We start from the raw sequence: 8,417 nt of genomic DNA, 5'->3' as shown, positions 1-8,417 counted from the left end.
GCACAGGAAATTGACCTTAAAATGTCATTTGGAAAACAAGATTACGTTGTCTTATCCGACTTGCAAATTAAATTACAATATAACAGGGAATCGAAACTGAGATACGTATTGGACACCTCCTCTCCCCCTTGAATTTGTGGCCGTGACGACAAAGATTCGTAGAACAGCCCTTTGTCTAGTTTATGTTACAAAGTGGCAAAGCCAACTAATGCGACAGTAGAAAGTATGGTCAAGGTAACAAATTACCTAGTAGCGAAGACTAATATCTACATCTGTGCCATATTGAAAAACGGATGGGGGGGAGGGGGTCCAATACGCAGCTTTTACCCAAAACTTAATAAATTTGAATATTTAGGTGAAATCGTAACAAACAATCTAAATGAGAACTAAAAATGGCAAAATACAGCAATTGAAGAAAGAAAAATACATTACTAAACAACAAAAAAGCGTGTCTATAGATGCTAAATTAAAAAACTATGAAACAGTTACACGACCAGAAATAACATATGCAGCTAAAAAATCTTCAAAACTACTACAGCAGAAATGGAGCAAAGACAGAAAGAAGAATTAGGAGACCAACAATATCTCAGTAAATGGGCATCGGAGAATATACATAGACATACATAAAATCATTGGATAGTAACTCTGAAGTAAACAATACACAAGAAAACAGAACTAATAACTAACACCATCAGGAAGAATCGCGTATCGTTCTTTGGACATCTTATGAGAACACCACAGGAAAGAATTAGTACAGGAGTAATAGAAAAGCTGTGGAATAGTAAGAGCAACATTATATGCGTCACAGAAATTTAGGAAGACATAAGAACTCCAAATTATAGAGGATAACTAAAAAAACCAAAATACTGGAAGACAGACAAACCAGACCCCAAACGAAGATCAGGGGAAGAACTATAGGAAGAGTCGTCTCGTAAGAAGAAAGAAAACATCCGAGAGAACGCAGAAATATCGACCAGACAGAGTAAAGCACCCTTTACGTAACAAATTTTAACACTCCTTGCACAACCACTGTGTTATTAATCGCCATATTTAATTACTGCTGAACAATTGTATTGCAGAACACCACCAAGAAATTCTATAAACCTTCGTAAATTTAATGGAAGTGCTTACATCAAGTACATAACTTAATAATTATGATTAAATAGTCCACGGAGCCGGTCGAAAATGGAAATAATTCGTTTAGTCTCAAATTTTCGAGCAGTGGCAAAAGGGAGCGCCGTGAGCAACATACTAAGAATTCTGATAGGAGGAAAAGCGGTGGGGGAGGATAGAGTGTGAGGAAGTTAGTGTAGTTGGAGACCACTTTTGTACGCGTTTCTGTAACAACTCGAGAACAGACTACTATTACAAATGCATACCGTTAAAGCATTGAACTGCATTACATACGCTACAAAAATGCTCTATTCATTTTGTTTTAGTCTGCGCGAATACAGCTAGAAAATATTGAAGATCTCGTATGACATGGAGGCCCTGTAACTTTGGTGTTTCGTGTAGGTAAAGCGTGGTATTGCCGCCACCCCTCCCCCCCCCCCTTCTCTCTCTCTCTCTCTCTCTCTCTCTCTCTCTCTCTCTCTCTCTCTCTCTCTCTCTCTCTCCCCCCCCCCCCCCCCCCCACGCTTTTTTGGTTGTGTGGTAACAGATTGATCCGTTGCAGAACCCGAGCTCAATGTTAGGTTCGAAGGTCACAATTTCGTTGAGAGTTGTACAAGTCAACGAATGTGAAAGGCAAATACAGGCTTTGTTAACAAATTCACCGGTAGCGAAGCCCCATGTTTATATCGGCGCCATACTGACAAATTTAACAGGTTGATATACCTAACGTTTACAAGTAATGAGGCAATTTACGTGCTCGGTGCACCAGAAGTGTTCTATCGAATCGTTCGTCTCGACTTGCCCTACACCACTCTAGTACGTTATGAACAGCTGCTGTTTACATCGTGCGTACCCGCGCAATATGATACGCGTCCGCAAGCGGGAGGAGCGGTCACGAGAGGCATTACAGATTATGAGATTCTTAACAAAATCTGAATTATTTAGTCACTGTTAAATCCATAATATTTCCCATCACGGACGACAATGATAGAAATACGTTGTAGTAAAGACGTTCCAAACCTAATTGTAATTACCCGCTCAGACGTAAGATGAAGTTATTTGATGGGTAGAAAACAAAGGTGCTAACGAATCTGTCACGAAATATTTCTGGGAGATGATTATTATTACTTGTCATAAATACAGCAAGATTCTAATATTGAATAGTTCCAACACTTAATTTTCCAAATACTAGCAAGTGACATGATACTGGTAGTAATTAGTTTAATAAAACATTTACAAAAATGAAATACAACAGAATTTAGGTTTCGTGATTTTAAACATAAAATTATTCAAAGAAAATTCGTTTAGCAAGGAGCTAATGTTGCTGATGGTGTATGTGGTGTAGGAGAGGGGAATTACTAACTAATATCAGATTGCATTCGTGGGCAACAAATTCTGAGCTGAATTCGGCGCTCAATGAACAGTCTGCATCCCAGATTCAACTAGGGGGCAAACCACTAGCTACTCAAGATTGTGACGTTTTCCTATCATTGCGTGGTTCGGGTTAAGAGGGCGATGATTAACAGCGGCATAATATTACGGCTCACCTCGATACCTCCATGTACAAAAAAGTTGCGTTATGCAAACAAAGTTCACACAGTTGTCCAAACAAGTTACGTAACGTAATTAAAGTTTACGAAAGTACTAGAATGAGCGAGGTAGCGCAGTGGTTAGCACACTGGACTCCCATTCAGGAGAACAACGGTTCAAAGCCGCGTCCGGCCATCCAGTTTCAGGTTTCCCATGACTTCCCTAGATCGTTCCACGCAAATGCCGTTACGGTTCTTTGAAAGGGCACAGCCGATTTCGTTCCCCATCCTTGACACAATCCGAACTTGTGCTTCGGTCTCTCATTATCTCTATGCCGACGGGACGTTAAACCCTTTTTTCCCTTCCTCTTTTACAAAAGAAGTATTACAGCTCTGTCGCACACTTCAGCTAGTCACACAGTGAACGAGTGAAAACAGCATGTTCAGCGCACTAGGGACGCTTGAAGGCTCCCGGTTTGATTGGGTAGTGTTGCCGACCCCGTTGTGAAGGAAGTAAACGCGAACCGGTAAAGAGAAAATACGATTTCGAATGGCACTGCAACAGAAATGAACCATGACCCTCCTTCGCCCTTATCAGTGGAAATAAAGCGAAACTCTTGACTACAGTTTATCACAGCGAAATACATGGTTTCTAACGGTTGAAAGTGTCTGGGATTTTTAAAGTAAAATTCACTTTCTCCTACGTAGTGACATGTGCCATGTTTCACCTAACTGTCTGCAACGGTTTTTGTTGCTTCACGCCGTTCCTTTATTAAGTGACGTGTCTGGGAGTGGTTTTCATCTCTGTATTTGCTTAAATCGGTTGTTAAATACTGGCAAGAGAAAATCTGGAAATCAGAAGTACAAGCGGTTCCAAGGGTTATTTAGCTTGTGATGTATTATTTCCGAACCTGCAAATATCTCTACTGGCGGCACAAGCGTGAAACAAAGCTTGGAGCTAGTCTTTCCAGTACACGAGATAGCGCCCAGTACAAACAGGATGCGACGGTTTGTGAGGTGCAACTTGAACAAACGCCTGAAACTGTTTTAACGATTCTGTGCGTTCATCACTCACGTGAAAACAGGTAGAATCACGTGTAAGGTCTTCTGAAGGCCTTGAGAGTTTCGAGGAAGTACAAGGGGCACAGAGTTAAATAAGTGACAAACGCAGTTCGCAAAATCTCTATTTCTGCTCGATATTTATATTACCGCGGCATTGGGCGGTAGTTCCAGGTCCTGTCTACTGGGACAACATGACATCACCCGGCATCACTCTTCCTGCAAAATGTTCTTTGCGTACTTCCTAGGCAACATGTTGCACGACCGACCAAGCGGTAAGATCCTCCCAGTGGAGTGACAAGGACGTCACTTCGGCCCTATATTTCTTTATGTTTTTCGTATCTGACCTCTTTGCTGGGATACAATTAAAGTAAGAAATTTAATAAAGCTAGGAAGTTTCCTTCCTGTGCCTCTCCCTTATTGTCAGGCAAAGGAGACACTGTGGCCAGGCCTCTTGCCCACTCGGTCCCCACCTGTTTAAAAAAGTAAGAAGTGTCGAAACATGCAAATGGTTTAGAAATAAAAACAACAAAATCTAGATTCCGCTCCAATCGCCGATAGAAAAAAGTGTTAAGCGTCACGCAATGTGTTTTAGAGTTCACTCCATTCCATACTTCCGACTGTAGCTTTACCTTCCAGCGAATACGTGCAGAAACAGCTTGTGGCAGCGGCCAACCGCAGCTCGCCGCTGACGTCACTCGCCTTCCGAGGAGTGTGTTTACCAACTGTCACCTCCTTATTTCAAGTTCGAGTACTCTTATTCCAGTTGCGTGTTGGAGTTTGCGTACTTGAAACTTATGAATGTAAATACTTCAGGATTAAAGGAGACCACTCCCCGAAAAGCGAAAGTGTTGACTTGTTGCTAGGCACACACTAAAGGCCGAAAAGTTGCTAACTTTCGGATTTTATTTACCCTGTTTTACTTCTATTGCGCCAGCTCGTCAAAGGATAAAATCCTGAAGCTAGCAAGTTTTGCCCCTTTCGTGTGTGCCTGCTTCTCTGTGAGGGGGTCACCTTTAATCTAAATGATTAATTTCAAGTATTTGTATTTTACAAGAACCTCCCTACAACACAAACTCCGTGTTGTTCGAGCTTTTAAAATAGTCTCGTGCGCAGAAAGGTCCAACGCTTGCAACGTATTACTCATTTTGGGTACCACAGAAGGCAGCGGCGGCAGCGCTAAACTTGTATTGTGTGAACGAGCGAGTGCTTTTGTACAAAATAGGTCAGAAAAGCATTTTCTTCTTAACAAAAAAAAATCTTTCTGGCACGAATGATTTTAAACATTCACGAACATATCAACTGACAAGTGACTACTTGCGACCATTTAACTGTTGTGCGACATTTGCATTGAATAAGCCAAGCTCAGAAGTTGCGAGTAGGAGTACCGCAGGCTATAATTCAGAGCAACAAAAATCGAAGGGGTGACTTACTGCATTGTTCCTCGTATATCCTCGGATAGCTCACTGAGCATTCCTTTGCAATATTGTTACTAGTGGCGAGTTACTACGTCTTTGTTACCTTTTTATGAAGAAATTAATTAGCTGTCCCAACGAAATACATACTCCAGCGGAGGGCAATGAGAGCATTTTGCATCGTACGACTAAAATAGGGTTGTGTGTGCTACAAATCCCTCCCCCAGGAATGTGTCCATCTCAGCTGGTATTTATTAACCACTACTTTTGACACTTTTTGTTCGCAGTGTTAGAGAAAACGACCGACAAAACTACATCTCATGTTATTGCTACACGTAAACGGACTCTACTTATTTCACAAACAAAACTATTCAGAAATTATTTGGCAAGTCACTCATCATGTATTTAGTCTTCTCATGTTATGCCCTGAAATGGTTACCGCCTCCTTCCTTAACGAAAAACGGAAGAAAATCCCTTTCACTACGAAAATATTCTTCCCACCTGATTTGAAGACATCTTTAACTCAGATCCAGGTGGTTTCGGCAGGCGTGGAATCAGTAAAATATCTAAGCATTGTCAGACTGTTTCAGATCAACATGGATATATTTTGATGCTTTATTTTCCTCTGATTTTTACTGTTTTTTCAACACACTAAAGGAAAACAGTATTAAAATATTAACTGTACTACTCGTAGTATAAATGGAGTACAGCATATCACACTAACATTAAGACTAAAGCCTATTTCAATAAAATTTAAGGTGTCTGTAACCATAATGTGCCTATATAGACACGAATTACTCACTCTGGACTTCAAAACGGTCGGTATGTACTTGCCGGCCTGGGTCACTCAAGTAGTATGAAAATGTGGCATGTCATACACAAATATGACTCGCTTATTGATTTTCAATTTGGCTCCCCGTAACTATATCATGAAACAGCTAAAAATCTAGTTTTAAGTGAGCCTGAAACCACACACTAAAGCAGCCTTCGTTTTAAAGGCGGCCGCATTACCACACAGCTAGCAAAGCGTTAAACATTTTTCTGTCCCCTATTGCCCTAGAGGTGGCTAGGACAGTTAAATCACAATGTAAACGACGAGATAGTTGCGACTATCGTGCGAAACAACTTTCCTGAGCTCGAAACCATATATTAATACCCTTATTTCACACCTTCTGTAAATTCCAATCAGCTTTTTCGATGGAAATTATACAAATATATCGTATGAATTTAGCAGGATAGTTCTGCTTCATCCAGGAAGTAACTCTTAGATCAGAGTTGCCATACGTATCTGGCGTTGGTGCCAAGATTCAGTTACACCACTAGTATGAAGAATACCAGCCAATGGATTCCTGTAACAGGCTGGGAAGTGAGCACAGCTGGTGTCTCGAAGACACAGCTGGTGAGGGCTGGAATACACACACGATATGTGATTGAGCCGTATTTGCATATCAGTAACTAGGTCTGGAGACTAGAGCGTAGGTTTAATATCTTAATATTCCCAGCGATTCGTTGTCACTTCGTCAAGATAGGGTATTCTGCCAGAGGTCCGCTTCTTCCCAACACGATATTTGGACGCCGTAATTATGTCCTCATTAGGTGTTCCCTGACATGACATGCTGTAACTATAAATCTACATGTCACTGTCGTAAGTTGCGAGACATCCACAGTGCGTGTGACGGACAGTGGAAGGGAGTGGGCGTGAACAACTGTCTGATAGACTGTAGAACTTCTTTCTCGCCTCCACAATGGGGCGACAGTCTGCTGCAAAAGAAAGTCATTGGCACAAAGATGCAACCACAGAGCATTTTGCTGCGATCCACTGGCATACAACGGGTCTGCTGTGGGTGGGCTACACACGTCTGATGCCATTCCCCCACTGTTCAGCAGTTCTTCCACAGACAGAAATTAAGCCTAGGCTAAGAGCCATCGTAGTGGTAGTTTGGCATTAACTATCAGCTGGGCACGGACAGCTGCGTGTCCCAAGAAATAGGGTAGATTCTTTTGCGAACTAAAAACGCTACCCTCTTTTTGACACTTGTACATGGCACCTGGAGGTCTTTTTGTGTCTCCTCCTACGAGTATCACAAAAAACTGTCAAGTCGCGACAGCCATCTCTTTTTTATGGTTTTAGGGAGCAAAACTGCTACGATCATTAGCGCCCTGTCTGTGTCTTAGGAAAAAGTAAAAAAAAAAAACGGAACTGGAAACCAGCAGCAATGGGAACGAAACTAAAAAAATTTGAGAAACTAAAAACAGAAGGAAAACTTAAGCTGCAAATGACTGACATCTCAGTGGCACGAATAAACTCGAGAACGCAATCGGCTGAGCGCGTGTCACCTGCTAAAATCGACGATATATCAGGCAACAGCTGTAGACGGACGCGTAACGGAGTAAAATAGGGGTACTCAAGTAAATGGTGTCTTACTGTCCACAGCTGAGAGCAGTGGGGACGGAGTGGGGGAGGATCGCCACTTAAAAGATGTCGATGGTTAAAAAGACAGTGACCTATCCGGAGTCTAGCTAAAATTACCTCCTCCCGACGACGCGTTCGAGAGGAAGAGGTCCAAGCACAGGGAAGAGCTTTCACGTCCCGCAATTTCTTATTGGGAAGTGTTGACCAATGTGCATGGCATAAAAGAACAACACGACGACATAAAACACTCCGTATATCGGCGAAGGGAATCGTGCGAATAGCTGGGCGAAGAAGAGAGACTGCAGCCTTGGCCGCTATATCGGCCGCCTCATTCCCACAGATACCAACGTGTCCTGGGAGTCAGAGGAACGCCACAGAGGCGCCCCCCCCCCCCCCCCCAAGTGGAGCAAGTGGAGGCAGTCCTGAATCCGGTGGACCAGAGGATGGACAGGGTAGAGAGCTTGAAGACTGAGGAGAGAGCTGAGAGAATCTGAACAGATAACATACTGTATCCGCTGATGGCGACGGATGTATTGGGCAGTCTGGAGAACAGCGTAAAGTTCCGCAGTATAAACCGAACACTGGTCGGAAAGCCGAAATCTATTTGGGGTGTCGCCAACAATATAGGCACTCCCTAAACCTAACGATGTTTTTGAGCCATCAGTGTAAATAAATGTGGCTTGCTTCATTTGTGCACATAGAGCAGCAAATGCCCAACGATAAACAAGTGAAGGGACACCATCCTTGGGAAACTGACAAAGGTCACGGAGCAGGCAGGTCCGGGGACGGAGCCAAGGCAGTGCTGTACCCCAAGTTGTCAAGAAAGTCTTAGGAAAGCGGAAGGAAAGAGAATGGAGCAGTTGACGGAAGCGGACTCCCGGTGGTAGT

The sequence above is a fragment of the Schistocerca serialis genome, unplaced genomic scaffold, assembly GCF_023864345.2.
Source record: "Schistocerca serialis cubense isolate TAMUIC-IGC-003099 unplaced genomic scaffold, iqSchSeri2.2 HiC_scaffold_1352, whole genome shotgun sequence".
NCBI classification, from domain to species: Eukaryota; Metazoa; Arthropoda; class Insecta; order Orthoptera; family Acrididae; genus Schistocerca; species Schistocerca serialis.
This window is presented reverse-complemented; position numbering follows the sequence as displayed.